This window comes from Lethenteron reissneri, chromosome 1, assembly GCF_015708825.2.
Source record: "Lethenteron reissneri isolate LAM-NWPU_2019-01 chromosome 1, ASM1570882v1, whole genome shotgun sequence".
Lineage (NCBI taxonomy): Eukaryota > Metazoa > Chordata > Hyperoartia > Petromyzontiformes > Petromyzontidae > Lethenteron > Lethenteron reissneri.
Genome location: NC_083779.1, coordinates 7,614,850 through 7,630,649, shown reverse-complemented (window position 1 = coordinate 7,630,649; position 15,800 = coordinate 7,614,850).

The following is a 15,800-nucleotide window of genomic DNA, read 5'->3' as shown; positions in this document are numbered from 1 at the left end:
ACTCCCAAACTTTTGGCGCGAAACGCCTTATGGCGGGAACCCTCCAGCCGCGCCGCCTCTTCCAACCCCGCAGGCGTTCCACCGGCCGCTGGAACGGAGATCTCCGCCAAGATCGCAGCGGCGGCGAGCAGCAACTCCGCCAGGCGGGAGTGTGCGTCCTGCAGGCTGGTGTCGGAGGCGGGCGGAGCATCGGCCATTTCCGCGAAGTGCTGCATCGGCGGCAACTCCTCGTCCTCTCCTCCCGAGGGTGGTGTCACCGGTACGCCGTCGTCTCCCCGGTCTTGCACGTGGGAACGAGAAGTCTTCCTTGTGTCCATTCTCCTTGAAGACAGGTTTACTTCTGACGCCAGTTGTAAAGTAGTAACTCGGCAGGAGACGACTTCACGGGTAGCACACTCTTTATTTTCACCAACTTGTAGTTACACGAATGACTAACACCCTACTTCGTTACACGGGTGACCAACACCCACTTAGCTACACGGGTGACGGACACCCACTCAGCTACAACTTCGTTACACGGGTGACCAACACCCACTTAGCTACACGGGTGACCAACACCCACTCAGCTACACGGGTGACCAACACCCACTCAGCTACACGGGTGACTAACACCCACTCAGCTACACGGGTGACCAACACCCACTCAGCTACACGGGTGACTAACACCCACTCAGCTACACGGGTGACCAACACCCACTCAGCTGTACTGACACGGGCTCTTACGCCCTGTAGCCTTCCGGGACACACCCAGCCGGGGTGCCCGTCTCGGCTCTGGGTACCACCGTCCCGACCCACACGGGCGTCGGACTACGGTCCCCCCAGTCTCGGCTCCGAGCCACACAGGGCCCCTACCTCCTCCACCCCGTCTTCGGTCTTCAACTGGTTAACACTGACCACGAGTGCTCTCGCGCGTCCCCCTTTATACCCCTCCTGCGGACGTCGCTGAGAGTACCCACTCATCTGACCAATCACTGCGCACTCGCTACGATCCTCTTTTCCCAGCTTGTGTGAGCGCGCCTCACCACCGGCGCGCGCGTCCATGCCACGCCCACACCGCGTGCCCAACCCCGCGCCCCGTGATCCATCACTGCCGGCGCACGTCAATACCACCACTACACATCTACCGGTCATCTCAGTCAGCCAACCCATGGCACCTGCTGGTTCTGTCCCGAGATCTCCTGCACCTAGCCTGGCACAGTAAGAGAGGTACAGCGGGTGGTGCATCTACCGGTCATCTCAGTCAGCCAACCCGTGGCACCTACTGGGTCTGTCCCAAGACCTCCTGCACCTAGCCTGGCACAGTAGGGGGGTACAGCTGGTGGTGCATCTACCGGTCATCTCAGTCAGCCAATCCATGGCACCTGCTGGGTCTGTCCCGAGATCTCCTGCACCTAGCCTGGCACAGTAGGGGGTACAGCTGGTGGTGCATCTGCCGGTCATCTCAGTCAGCCAACCCGTGGTACCTGCTGGGTCTGTCCCGAGACCTCCTGCCAGCAGCGAGCCTTCGACACTTCACACGATAGCCTCAAAGTGCACCTGGCCTGGCACAAGCGCCGTGGTGGCGTCACCGGCTGTGTTGGTATTGGAATTTGTATTCTCTCACCCCTGTTCTGGATGAGTTTCCTCGGCGCTGTCCCGTTCCTTCCCATAGCTAAACCCACACACACAGTGGAACTGCTCTTTGGCAAAACCACATCCCCCCCGCCACCCCCCGTGCTGAAAAATGCCTTGCCAATCACTCCGTTGGCATCACACACAGCAACAGCAGCAGTAGAAGCAGCAAACCCTTCGCTGCCTCCCTCCTGATAGAAATCTTGGCAGGACCCTCTAGAAAAGAAAATCAACCTCGAGACTGAGCGAGCACACGGAGCTAGAAGCGTGGTGCCGGTACGCCTTGGAACACAAGTCAATTGGCTGTGCCGATTTCACAGAGCCGTGTCACGTTCCCAAGCCGTGCCACGTCCCAAGCCGTGCCGCTTTCATAACCGTGCCACGTTGCCTGCCGTGCCGCCTTCATAACCGTGCCACGTTCCCAGCCGTGCCGCCTTCATAACCGTGCCACGTTCCCAGCCCTGCCGCCTTCATAACCGTGCCACGTTCCCAGCCGTGCCACGTTCCCAGCCGCGCCGCCTTCATAACCGTGCCACGTTCCCAGTCATTCATAAAAGTTGAAGGCGGTATAGTACTATAGCAATAGAGCAAGTGCAGAATCACTGAACCGGAAGTGATATATTGAAAGCATTTAGCGCGGGGCCCTTGAAAGTGCGGGGCCCGTAGCATTTGATACTTTTGCTGCTAGTAGAATCCGGCACCGGGAGCTGTAATGCAACTTTAAATCATCTCCATTGACAAACGCATTTCTTTAGAGCTGCTATTCGTGTTTAGTTTGTTGTCCTTCCCCACCCACCCACCCACCCCCGCACCTCCGATTAGCACGGTTTGCTACGTACGGTGCGAAGGAAGTTCAGCATACGTACAAGCCGCGACAAATTGGCATGTTTTGCTTACGTTACACAAACCCCGTTACTAATTGTCTGTGTCGGGTAGTGGTGGCGCGTTTGACGACACATTCCTATTTACGCGATCAAACTAACCACCAATGAAGCCCCATTCATTATGGATGATATTTGTCGCGAAAACTCTACGACTGCGACTTCTACAAACTACCACATGGTGAACCCCTTGAAGTTGGCCCAAGCTTAGGTCGATGGAACTAAAGCTAGATTTGAAGCTTCCGCGACTGCAAGGATTCATACTCTTCGTTTTTTCGGTAAAGTCACGTAGGTAAAAAATGAAATTAAAATTATTATTATTTTATTTTTTATTAATTAAAATTTAATTTTTTACCCACGTGACTTTACCGAAAAAACTAAGAGTATGTTGATGGAACTGCCGCGGATTTCTGTGCGCCGAGTTAATGCCGCGCGAACCGCCGGGCAGCTGTCGCTACCTCTACGACCACGAAGACAAAGATCCCCTCGAACAACCCCCCCACACACACACACAGACACACACACACAGACACACACACAGACACACACACAGACACACAGACAGACATAGACACACACACCCTCCACACACAAACCCACACACACACAGACACACACACAAACACAGACACACACACAGACACACACACACAGACACACACACAGAGACACACACACAGACACACACACAGACATAGACACACACACCCTCCACACACAAACCCACACACACACAGACACACACACAAACACAGACACACACACAGACACACACACAGACACACACACAGACACACAGACAGACATAGACACACACACCCTCCACACACAAACCCACACAGACACACACACAAACACACAAACACAGACACACCCACCCACACACAAACAAAGACACACAAACACACAGATACACCCACTCGCAAAGACACACAAAGACACACACAAACAGACACACACGCGCGCACAGCTCCCTACTGTGCCAGGCTAGGTGCAGGAAGTCACGGGACAGACCCTGCAGGTGTCATGGGTTGACTGACTGAGATGACTGGCAGATCCACCACCTGTGGCCCCTACTGTGCCAGGCTAGGTGCAGGAGGTCACGGGACACACCCTGCAAGTGTCATCGGTTGACTGACTGAGATGACTGGCAGATGCACCACCTGTGCCCCCTACTGTGCCAGGCTAGGTGCAGGAAGTCACGGGACAGACCCAGTAGGTGCCATGGGTTGACTGACTGAGATGACTGGCAGATCCACCACCTGTGGCCCCTACTGTGCCAGGCTAGGTGCAGGAGGTCACGGGACACACCCTGCAAGTGTCATCGGTTGACTGACTGAGATGACTGGCAGATGCACCACCTGTGCCCCCTACTGTGCCAGGCTAGGTGCAGGAGGTCACGGGACAGACCCAGCAGGTGTCATGGGTTGACTGAACGAGATGACTGGCAGATGCACCGCCTGTGCCCCCTACTGTGCCAGGCTAGGTGCAAGAGGTCACGGGACAGACCCAGCAGGTGCCATGGGTTGGCTGACTGAGATGACTGGCAGATGCACCGCCTGTGCCCCCTGCTGTGCCAGGCTAGGTGCAAGAGGTCACGGGACAGACCCAGCAGGTGCCATGGGTTGGCTGACCGAGATGACTGGCAGATGCACCGCCTGTGCCCCCTGCTGTGCTAGGCTAGGTGCAGGAGGTCATGGGACAGACCCAGCAGGTGCCATGGGTTGGCTGACCGAGATGACTGGCAGATGCACCGCCTGTGCCCCCTACTGTGCCAGGCTAGGTGCAGGACGTCACGGGACAGACCCAGCAGGTGTCATGGGTTGGCTGACTGAGATGACTGGCAGATGCACCACCTGTGCTCCCTACTGTGCCAGGCTAGGTGCAGGAGGTCACGGGACAGACCCAGCAGGTGTCATGGGTTGGCTGACCGAGATGACTGGCAGATGCACCACCTGTGCCCCCTACTGTGCCAGGCTAGGTGCAGGACGTCACTTTCCAAACAGCAACACCCAGCAGGACCCTCCTTAACGAGAGGTCTTGAGACTCGGGGGTTGGGGTGGGGGAGGACTTTGCCGGCTAGCAGACGAGTGTATCATCATCATCAACAACAACAACAAGGACGGTGATGACAGGGGAAGAGATGTGGGCGGCGTGGGTCGGGGCGAGGATTAACGCTGAATTATTGAGCACAGCTCAGAAATCCGCGGCTGCGGCGGTGACGACACTGGGGGATCCACCATCTGGGGAATTCACCATCTGGGTAATTCACCATTTAGGTGATTCACCATCTGAGGGATTCACCATCTGAGGGATTCACCATCTGAGGGATTCACCATCTGAGGGATTCACCATCAACCTCGCCCTGGGATTAATCTGCGAGAAACGCTCGCTCACAATCCAGGGCCTCCCCCCACCCTCCCTATGCCCCCCCCCCTCCTACGTCCTGCACCCCCCCCACACACAACCAGCGAAATAAGTCACAGACCCCCCCAACCACCCCCCCGCCCACCCACCCACTCCCCTCCCCCTGGGACAGTGGGTGAGTGAATGAGTGGATGAGCGAGTGAGTGAATCGGTCAATTAGTGGGTGAATGGGACAGTGGGTGGGTGAATGAGCGGATGGGTGACGAGTTCAATGAGTGGGTGAGTGAGACGGTGAATGAGTGAGTGAATGAGTAACTCGGTCAATGAGTGGGTTAATGAGACAGTGCGTGGGTGAGTGAATGGGTGAGTGAATGAGTGAGTGAATGGGTGACTGTCAATTAGTTGCTGAGTAAAACAGTAGGTGGCTGAACGAGTGGGAGAGTGGATGGGTGAGTGGGTGGATGAGTTACTCGGTCAATGATTGGGTGAGTAGGATAGTGGGTGAGTGAATGAGTGGGTGAGTGGATGGGTGAGTGAATCACTTCCGTGTGACCAGCGTAAGAACTCAGACTGAGCCTCATTCTCAAATAATTATATCAGCTATGTGCCCAGTACCCCACGGAGAATAAGGATAACCCGTAAAAACAAAGTTTTTTACTATAAATCCTTTATATGCGTGGCGGCTAGAGTCCTCTCGTCCTCTGGCTTGAGATGGCTGCCACCTATGGGTCAGATGATTGCATTGCACCATAAAGCAATTGGTAATTAAATATAATTTTTTTGTCCTAAAAAGTGTAAAATTTTGAAAAAAATAATTTCACGAACATTAATTGTCACGCACAACGAGTCTGTGTGGAAAATGGCAGCTCGATTGGATCACGGGAAGTTGGTTAAAAAACGACCGAAAGATTTGCACGGTCCTAAGCAAGCAAGCAAGCGAACGTAATATAAAGGATTTAAAGACTAAGAATATCACTCATCATGGATGGCAGCCGCTCACCGGACCACCCGGGGCATCTTCAGGGACCTGTTCTCCGCCGACGTGTGGCTGGGGATCCACCACGCCCGGCTCAACGGAGATACGGGCATCTTCCTAGAGCCAATGGGCATTGGAGGCTGCCGTGTGCTCTGTGCGTGCTAGCCAGCGGAGACCTGGTCACGGCTGACTGAGCTGAACCTCTTCCTCCTCCTCCTCCTCTTGACAGATACGCACCACTCTTTGTTTACTTTTTCGAGCACGTTTTAGTTTTTGGGTCCAAAGTAACGGACACTCTTCTTCTTTAGTGCTGCCTAACGGCGTGTGCGACTTCACGATGATATTGGTCCCGGTCTAGCACGGCGTGTAGAGTTTGTGCTGTTGTTAATTGTAGCCATGTTTTGATGTTACTGAGCCATGTCGTTTTTGGCCGTCCTGGTCTTTTTTTCCCTTCGATTTTTCCTTCCAGGATTTGCTTTAATAGCTGGTATTTGTGGTCGTTTCGGGCAATGTGGCCTAGGTAGTAACACTTCCTGCTAATGATGGTCTTCAGCAGTTGCCTGTCAGTGCCCATATCTTGCATAACTTGTGTGTTGGTGGTTTTGGCTGTCCATGGGATTTTCAACATTCTTCGATACAGCCACATCTCGAAAGCTTCGAGCCTTTTGTTGCTGTTGTTGTCAGTGTCCACGTCTCTACTCCGTACAGCAAAATTGACCAGATGTAGCATTTCAGTGTGCGCAGTTTCAGTGATGTACTCAAGTTGCGGTCTGCAAGGAGTGTTTTCCATTTAATAAATGCTTGCCTTGCTTGTTCAATTCTGCTCTTGATTTCGACTTCATGGTTCAGCTGATCGTCAATGATTACACCAAGGTATTTAAATCGGTGTACTTGTTCCAATTTTTCGCTGCCAAGCTTGATTGTTATTTCGCTTGTAGTTCGGCTGACCTTCATAACCTTTGTTTTATTTTTATTAATTCGTAAGCCCCATATTTGACTCTCTGTGGCAACCTCGTCCAAGATTTGTTGTAGGTCTTGTTCCGAATCGGCCAGCAGTGCAGTGTCGTCGGCATACCTGATGTTGTTGATGTATTGTCCATTGACTTTAATACCAATGTTTTTATCTGCTAGTGTTCGATCAAAAATCTGCTCCGAGTAGATGTTGAAAAGACTGGGTGAAAGTGGGCAGCCTTGTCGTACACCTTTTTGTATTGGTGTTGGGTCTGTCAATTCGTTGTCATATCGGAGTTGGGCTGTTTGCTTCCAATAAAGAGCAATGATGAAGTTTATGTCGTTTTTATCTAGTCCCAGTTGTTTTAATAGAGCTGCTAGTCGGTCGTGGTCGACTGAGTCAAAGGCTTTCTCGTAATCTATGAAGCAGATGTACACTTCTTTCTGATGTTCGTAGCATCGCTGTAGTAGTATCTGTAGACAGAAGATTGCTTCTCTTGTGCCTAGTCCTTTGCAGAAGCCAAACTGTGTGTTCTTCAATGCATTTTCGCATGTGGAGCGTATGCGCTGTTGGATCACCTTCAGGAAGACTTTCAGCACGTGGCTCATCAAGCTTATCAGTCTGTAGTCCTCGCATTTACGGCTTGTTGCTTTCTTTGGTATGGCCACAAAAATGGATTGTAGCCAGTCGGATGGAATTTTATTGCCAATGTATATTTGATTGTACCAATTAGTCAGTTGTCGTATGTTGTTACTGTCTAATAGTTTGAGCAATTCTACATGGATTGTGTCGGGCCCGCACGCTTTGCCTGACTTAGCTGTTTTGATTGCATGTTCTACTTCTGATGTTAAAATGTGTAGAGCGTCTTTCGACATCTGTTGGTCTTTTTCTGCAGGTGCTCTCGTGGCGCCATAGAGCTTGTGTATATAGTTTGTCCAGGTGTCCATTTTTTCTTGTTTATTTAGGATTGGTTGGTTGTTGTCCGCATACAAGGCAGCTGTTGGGGCTGGTCTGTAGATGTTACCAGCTTCTTTGAGCTTCTTGTGCAGAGTAAAATTGTCATGTTTTTTAATTAGTTCTTCAATCTCGGCGCATTGTTCTTCCATCCACTTTTCTTTTGCCTGTCGGATTGCTTCTCTGATCTTCTGTTGCATTTGTTTGTACTTCTCCAAGTTGTTGTTTTTGTACATTCTTCGTTGGCTCATTAGATCGAGAATACAATGTGTCATCCATCGTTGTTTCTTTTTCGGTGGCTGATGTCCCAGCATGACTTCTGTTGTTTCTGTGATGCATTGTTTGAACGAGCGCCAGTACTCCTGAACATCTGCTGTTTCTGTTGTTATTGAGCGGATGCTATCGTTGAGATGTTGCTGTACTTGTCTTTTATCGGCGCTGTTCTTCAGTTTCTCCAGGTCTGCTCGTCTCGTCTTTGTACATTGTATTGATCGCAATTTGAGTCTTATTGTAGCTGTTACTGGGTTATGATCTGACGATATATCGGCTCCAGGGTAGGTTGTTGCTGTAATCACACTGGACTTAAACCTGATGTTAATTAGGATATAATCGATTTGGTTCCTGACGATGTTGTTGTCGGAGTCTTGCGGCGAGGTCCACGTGTACAGTCGTCGACACTCACCCGCAAAAAAAAGCAAAATAAGTATAACCCGTAAAAAAAAGTTTTTCACTATAAATCCTGTATATGCGTGGCAGCGAAATTAATATAAAGGATTTAAAAATATATTCACCTTTGGAGGACGCGGGGATCGATCCCGCGACCTTTGGCATGGGAAGCGAGGGCACTACCAACTGCGCTACTCCGCCACGGCCTGGGCTCTTATACTGTGACGTTCAACCAAAGCCAAGAATGAGTTCTATTTGAATAAATGTAAAATAAAAAAATTTTGCCTAAAAAGTGTAAAATTTTGGGATTTTTTTTTCACGAACATTAATTGTCTGGCACAACGAGTCTGTGTGGAAAATGTCAGCTCGATTGGATCACGGGAAGTGGGTTAAAAAACGACTGAAAGATTTGCACAGTCGTAAGCAAGCAAGCAAGCACGCGAACTTAATATAAAGGATTTAAAAAATTGCCGGTTCCTGATCCACCAGAATCATTCTCACTTGAGTCAGATCAGGAAGAGGATGAAACTTCTGGTCCTGAACCATCAAGGTCACATGACCCAGATTTTCTCCCATCATCCTCCTCTGAACCACACCTCTGACCACAAGGTGAATTGAAAGACCTTGTCGGGAATTTGGAACAAACCAAGATTAAGGCGGAGCTGTTGGGATACACACTGCAGCAGTGAAATCTCCTGGCAGGTAATGTTGGCGTTTCCATGTTCCGTGACCGTCAAAAGGATTTTGCAACAACATCGATGGTGTGTTGACAGCCCTCAACATCGTTCATGATCCAGATGAGTGGAGAGTGTTCATTGATTCATCGTAGACGAGTCTTAAAGCTGTTTTGCTGCGTAATGGAAATGTTTTGCCATCAATTCCAGTTGGTCATGCAGTCCATATGAAGGAAACCTATGACAACCTCTTCTTGGTTCTTTCGGTAAAGTGACGTAGAAGGGAAATAATAAAATAATAAAAAGAAAACATAATAAAATAATTCTCAAGACGTTTCGGCCACAACGCAAGCAGCCGTCCTCAGTTGAAGAACAGGTCTGTCGGAAAGACAGTGTCTGAATGAACAGTTCATGAACAATATTCTTAAGTTATTTTGGTAAAGTCACGTAGGTAAAAAATTTAAATTAATAAAAGTAAAACAAAAATGAAATAAAAATCACGTTTCGGAGGCAACACAAGTTTCCGTCTTCAGGTGGAACCGTCACAGCACGATGCCTGCTGCTGTTCATGAACTGTTCATGAACTGTTCATGAACTGTTCATTCAGACACTGTTCATGAGACACTGTTCATGAACTGTTCATGAACTGTTCATGAACTGTTCATTCAGACACTGTTCATGAGACACTGTTCATGAACTGTTCATGAACTGTTCATTCAGACACTGTCTTTCCGACAGACCTGTTCTTCACCTGAGGACGGCTGCTTGCGTTGTGGCCGAAACGTCGTGAGAATTATTTTATTATGTTTTATTTTTATTATTTTATTATTTCCCTTCTACGTCACTTTACCGAAAGAACCAAGAAGACAGTGTTATTATTTATTGATCTTTATACGGAGAGGAGGGGAGGGGGGGTGCATCATCATCCAGTAGGGGGCGAAGTTCGCTAGCTCGTGCTGCTGCTGGTACTGCGTGTGATCTCAACGCGGTGCCACGAACTTTCTAACGTGCCAAGTTGTGGGCCCTGTCGCCGCAGACACACAATGATCAGCGCCTGCGAGGAGATGTTGACGACCTCGCCTGGTCGACAGGAGGTCGTGGGTTCGATCCCGACCCTGACGATGCCTGCTGCTGTATATTTGGAGTTTGCGTCTCTCTCATCATCATCACGGTGGATAGGAGATGTTGACTACCTCGCCTGATCGACAGGAGGTCGTGGGTTCGATCCTGATCCTGACGATGCCTGCTGCTGTATATTTGGAGTTTGCGTGTCTCTCTCTCTCATCATCATCACGGTGGCTAGGAGATGTTGACTACCTCGCCGGGTCTACAGGAGGTCGTGGGCTCGATCCTGACCCTGACGATGCCTGCTGCTGTAGATTTGGAGTTTGATGTGTCTGTGTCTCTCATCATTATCACGGTGGCTAGGAGATGTTAACTACCTCGCTTGGTCTACAGGAGGTCGTGGGTTCGATCCTGACCCTGATGATGCCTGCTGCTGTATATTTGGAGTTTGATGTGTCTGTCTCTCTCTCTCATCATCATCACGGTGGCTATGAGATGTTGACTACCTCGCCTGGTCGACAGGAGGTCGTGGGTTCGATCCCGACCCTGACGATGCCTGCTGCTGTACACGTGGAGTTTGATGTGTCTCTCTCAGTCTCTCATCATTACGGTGGCTAGGAGATGTTGATTATCTCGCCTGGCCGACAGGAGGTCGTGGGTTCCATCTCAACCCTGGCGATGCCTGCTGCTGTACACGTGGAGTTTGATGTGTCTGTCTCTCTCATCATCATCACGGTGGCTAGGAGATGTTAACTACCTCGCTTGGTCGACAGGAGGTCGTGGGTTCGATCCCAACTCTGACGATGCCTGCTGCTGTATATTTGGAGTTTGCGTCTCTCTCTCATCATCATCACGGTGGCTATGAGATGTTAACTACCTCGTCGGGTATACAGGAGGTCGTGGGTTCGATCGTGACCCCGACTACAACGCCTGCTGCTGTATATTTGGAGTCTGTGTGTCAAATATGAAGTTCCACCTCGGATGAAACTGTACAAAAGCATTTTCTTTGTACAGGGGGGAGGGAGTAGTGGGGGTGGGGGGCAGTGGGGCGAGGGTGGTGGGGGGAATAGTGGGAGGGGTAGTGGGGGGAGGAGTTAGTGGGGGGGAGCGAGGGGGTAATGGTTTGGGGGGGGGTGGTGGGGGGAGGGGGGAATAGTGGGAGGGGTAGTGGGGGGGAGAAGAGAGTGGGAGGGGGGTAGTGGGGCGAGGGGGTGGTTGGGGGGGATTTGGTGGGGGGGGAGAGAGTGGGAGGGGTAGTGGGGGGGTAGTGGGGTGAGGGGGGTGGTGGGGGGAGGGGAGAATAGTGGGAGGGGGTAGTGGGGGGGAGAAGAGAGTGGGGGGGGGGGGGTAGTGGGGCGAGGGGGTGGTTGGGGGGGATTTGGTGGGGGGAGAGAGTGGGAGGGGTAGTGGGGGGGGGGTAGTGGGGTGAGGGGGTGGTGGGGGGGAGGGGGGAATAGTGGGAGGGGGTAGGGGGGGATGGGGGTGGGGTGGAATGGGAAGGGTGAGTGGGGTTGAGGAGTTAGTGGGGGGGAAGCGGGGTAGTGGGGTGAGGGGGTGGTGGGGGGAGGGGAGAATAGTGGGAGGGGGTAGGGGGGGATGGGGGCGGGGTGGAATGGCAGTGGTTAGTGGGGGGAAGAGTAGTGGGGGGTAAAGGGGGGGGGGCTGCCTCTCCCCCCCCCCTCCCTCCTCCCGCGTTCTCCACTCGCATCAATAGCAGGAAGCGTCTTCTCAAAGCAGGGGGGTGGTGGTGGTGGTGAACCTCTGGTGGTGGTGGTGGTGAACCTCTGGTGGTGGTGGTGGTGAACCTCTGGTGGTGGTGGTGGTGAACCTCTGGTGGTGGTGGTGGTGAACCTCTGGTGGTGGTGGTGGTGAACCTCTGGTGGTGGTGATACATCGTGGGGGTTCACGTGGGGAGACAAAGGCGGCCGGGCGTGGTGCTGGCCACCCACCCACCCACCCCCTCGTGTGCCGTGCCGGCCTTCATTGACGCTACTGGCTAACGGCACTTGCCCCAAAAAATATGTGAAGGCTACACGGGGGATCTTTGTCATTTAGTAAGGAGTTGTGAGTTGTTAGTAAGGAGTTGGTAGTAAGGAGTTGTTAGTAAGGAGGTGTTAGTAAGTAAGGAGTTGGCAGTAAGGAGTTGGCAGTAAGGAGTTGTTAGTAAGGAGTTGTTAGTAAGGAGTTGTTAGTAAGGAGTTGATAGTAAGTAAGGAGTTGTAAGGAGTTGTTAGTAAGTAAGGAGTTGTTAGTAAGTAAGGAGTTGTTAGTAAGGAGTTGTTGGTAAGTAAGGAGTTGTTAGTAAGGAGTTGTTGGTAAGGAGTTGCTAGTAAGTAAGGAGTTGACAGTAAGGAGTTGATAGTAAGTAAGGAGTTGTTAGTAAGGCGTTATTAGTAAGGAGTTGTTAGTAAGGCGTTGTTGGTAAGGAGTTGTTGGTAAGTAAGGAGTTGTTAGTAAGGAGTTGTTAGTAAGTAAGGAGTTGACAGTAAGGAGTTGATAGTAAGTAAGGAGTTGTTAGTAAGGCGTTATTAGTAAGGAGTTGTTAGTAAGTAAGGCGTTGTTGGTAAGGAGTTGTTGGTAAGGAGTTGTTAGTAAGGCGTTTCTAGTAAGGAGTTGTTAGTAAGGCGTTTCTAGTAAGTAAGGCGTTATTGGTAAGGAGTTGTTAGTAAGTAAGGCGTTGTTAGTAAGGCGTTGTTAGTAAGAAGTTAGTAAGGAGTTGTTAGTAAGGCGTTATTAGTAAGTTGTTAGCAAGTAAGGAGTTGATAGTAAGTAAGGAGTTGTTAGTAAGTAAGGAGTTGTTAGTAAGGAGTTGTTAGTAAGGAGTTGATAGTAAAGAGTTGTTGGTAAGTACGGCGTTGTTAGTAAGATCTTGTTAGTAGGTAAGAAGTTGTTAGTAAGGAGTTGTTAGTAGGTAAGAAGTTGTTAGTAAGGAGTTTAGTAAGCAAGGACTTGTTAGTAGGTAAGAAGTTGTTAGTAAGGAGTTGATAGTAAGGAGTTGTTAGTAAGTACGGCGTTGTTAGTGAGTACGGCGTTGTTAGTAAGGTCTTGTTAGTAGGTAAGGAGTTGTTAGTAAGGTCTTGTTAGTAGGTAAGACGTTGTTAGTAAGGAGCTGTTAGTAGGTAAGGCGTTGTTAGTAAGGAGTTGTTGGTAAGTAAGGAGTTGTTAGTAAGGAGTTGTTAGTAAGGAGTTGGCAGTAAGGAGTTGTTAGTAAGGAGTTGTTAGTAAGGAGTTGTTAGTAAGTAAGGAGTTGTAAGGAGTTGTTAGTAAGTAAGGAGTTGTTAGTAAGTAAGGAGTTGTTAGTAAGGAGTTGTTGGTAAGGAGTTGCTAGTAAGGAGTTGACAGTAAGGAGTTGATAGTAAGTAAGGAGTTGTTAATAAGGCGTTATTAGTAAGGAGTTGTTAGTAAGTAAGGCGTTGTTGGTAAGGAGTTGTTGGTAAGTAAGGAGTTGTTAGTAAGGAGTTGCTAGTAAGTAAGGAGTTGACAGTAAGGAGTTGATAGTAAGTAAGGAGTTGTTAGTAAGGCGTTATTAGTAAGGAGTTGTTAGTAAGTAAGGCGTTGTTGGTAAGGAGTTGTTGGTAAGGAGTTGTTAGTAAGGCGTTTCTAGTAAGGAGTTGTTAGTAAAGCGTTTCTAGTAAGGAGTTGTTAGTAAGGCGTTTCTAGTAAGTAAGGTGTTATTAGTAAGGAGTTGTAAGTAAGGAGTTGTTAGTAAGTCGTTATTGGTAAGGAGTTGTTAGTAAGGCGTTGTTAGTAAGGCGTTGTTAGTAAAAAGTTAGTAAGTAAGGAGTTCTTAGTAAGGCGTTATTAGTAAGTTGTTAGCAAGTAAGGAGTTGATAGTAAGTAAGGAGTTGTTAGTAAGTAAGGAGTTGTTAGTAAGGAGTTGTTAGTAAGGAGTTGATAGTAAAGAGTTGTTGGTAAGTACAGCGTTGTTAGTAAGATCTTGTTAGTAGGTAAGAAGTTGTTAGTAAGGAGTTTAGTAAGCAAGGACTTGTTAGTAGGTAAGAAGTTGTTAGTAAGGAGTTGATAGTAAAGAGTTGTTAGTAAGTACGGCGTTGTTAGTAAGGTCTTGTTAGTAGGTAAGGAGTTGTTAGTAAGGAGTTGTTAGTAAGGAGTTGTTAGTAAGGCGTTGTTAGTAAGTAAGGAGTTGATAGTAAGGAGTTGTTGGTAAGTACGGCGTTGTTAGTAAGGAGTTGATAGTAAGTACGGCGTTGTTAGTAAGATCTTGTTAGTAGGTAAGAAGTTGTTAGTAAGGAGTTTAGTAAGCAAGGACTTGTTAGTAGGTAAGAAGTTGTTAGTAAGGAGTTGATAGTAAAGAGTTGTTGGTAAGTACGGCGTTGTTAGTAAGGTCTTGTTAGTAGGTAAGAAGTTGTTAGTAAGGAGTTGTTAGTAAGGCGTTGTTAGTAAGTAAGGAGTTGTTAGTAAGGAGTTGTTAGTAAGGAGTTGATAGCAAAGAGTTGTTAGTAAGTAAGGAGTTGTTAGTAAGTAAGGAGTTGTTAGTAAGGAGTTGTTAGTAAGGAGTTGATAGTAAAGAGTTGTTGGTAAGTACGGCGTTGTTAGTAAGGTCTTGTTAGTAGGTAAGGAGTTGTTAGTAAGGAGTTGTTAGTAGGTAAGAAGTTGTTAGTAAGGAGTTGTTAGTAGGTAAGGAGTTGTTAGTAAGGAGTGGATAGTAAGGAGTTGTTAGTAAGTACGGCGTTGTTAGTAAGGAGTTGTTAGTAAGGAGTTGTTAGTAGGTAAGGAGTTGTTAGTAAGGAGATTAGTAAGCAAGGACTTGTTAGTAGGTAAGAAGTTGTTAGTAAGGAGTTGCTAGTAAGGCGTTGTTAGTAAGGTCTTGTTAGTAGGTAAGAAGTTGTTAGTAAGGCGTTGTTAGTAAGTAAGAAGTTGCTAGTAAGGAGTTGTTAGTAAGTACGGCGTTGTTAGTAAGGTCTTGTTAGTAGGTAAGTTGTTAGTAAGAAGTTGTTAGTAAGTAAGGGCTTGTCCCGCGTCGTGTGATCGGCATCGCGCTCGCCGAAGCTGCTGATGCCTTCCGGGAAGTCGTGCACTGCACAATTCTGAGTCACTTACAACCGCTTTGCCCTTACTTATTGCCAATTGTGGACCCAGACTATTGTCCTATCATCTCGTAGAGTCCCTGGCACATAATAATATGCTACACAGTGGCAGTTGTGGGTCGCAAAAATGCCAATTTATTACTAATAAACCCCAATGATCCGATCGAAATTAAGGATTTCGATCGGATCATTGGGGACTGTACCCTGGGCCACGTGGGACTGTGCCCCCGGTCACGTGACGACTGTACCCTGGGTCACGTGGGACTATACCTCGGCCACGTGGGGACTACCTCGGTCACGTGACGACAGTACCTCGGTCACGTGACGACTGTACCCTGGGTCACGTGGCGACTGTACCTCGGCCACGTGACGACTGTACCTCGGCCACGTGACGACTGTACCTCGGCCACGTGGGGACTGTACCCTGGGTCACGTGGCGACTGTGCCCTTGGTCACGTGAGGACTGTACCCTGGGTCACGTGGTGACTGTATCCTGTGCCACGTGGGGACTGTACCCTGGGTCACGTGGCGACTGTACCTCGGTCACGTGGTGACTGTACCTCGGCCACGTGGGGACTGTACCTGGGTCACGTGACGACTGTACCTCGG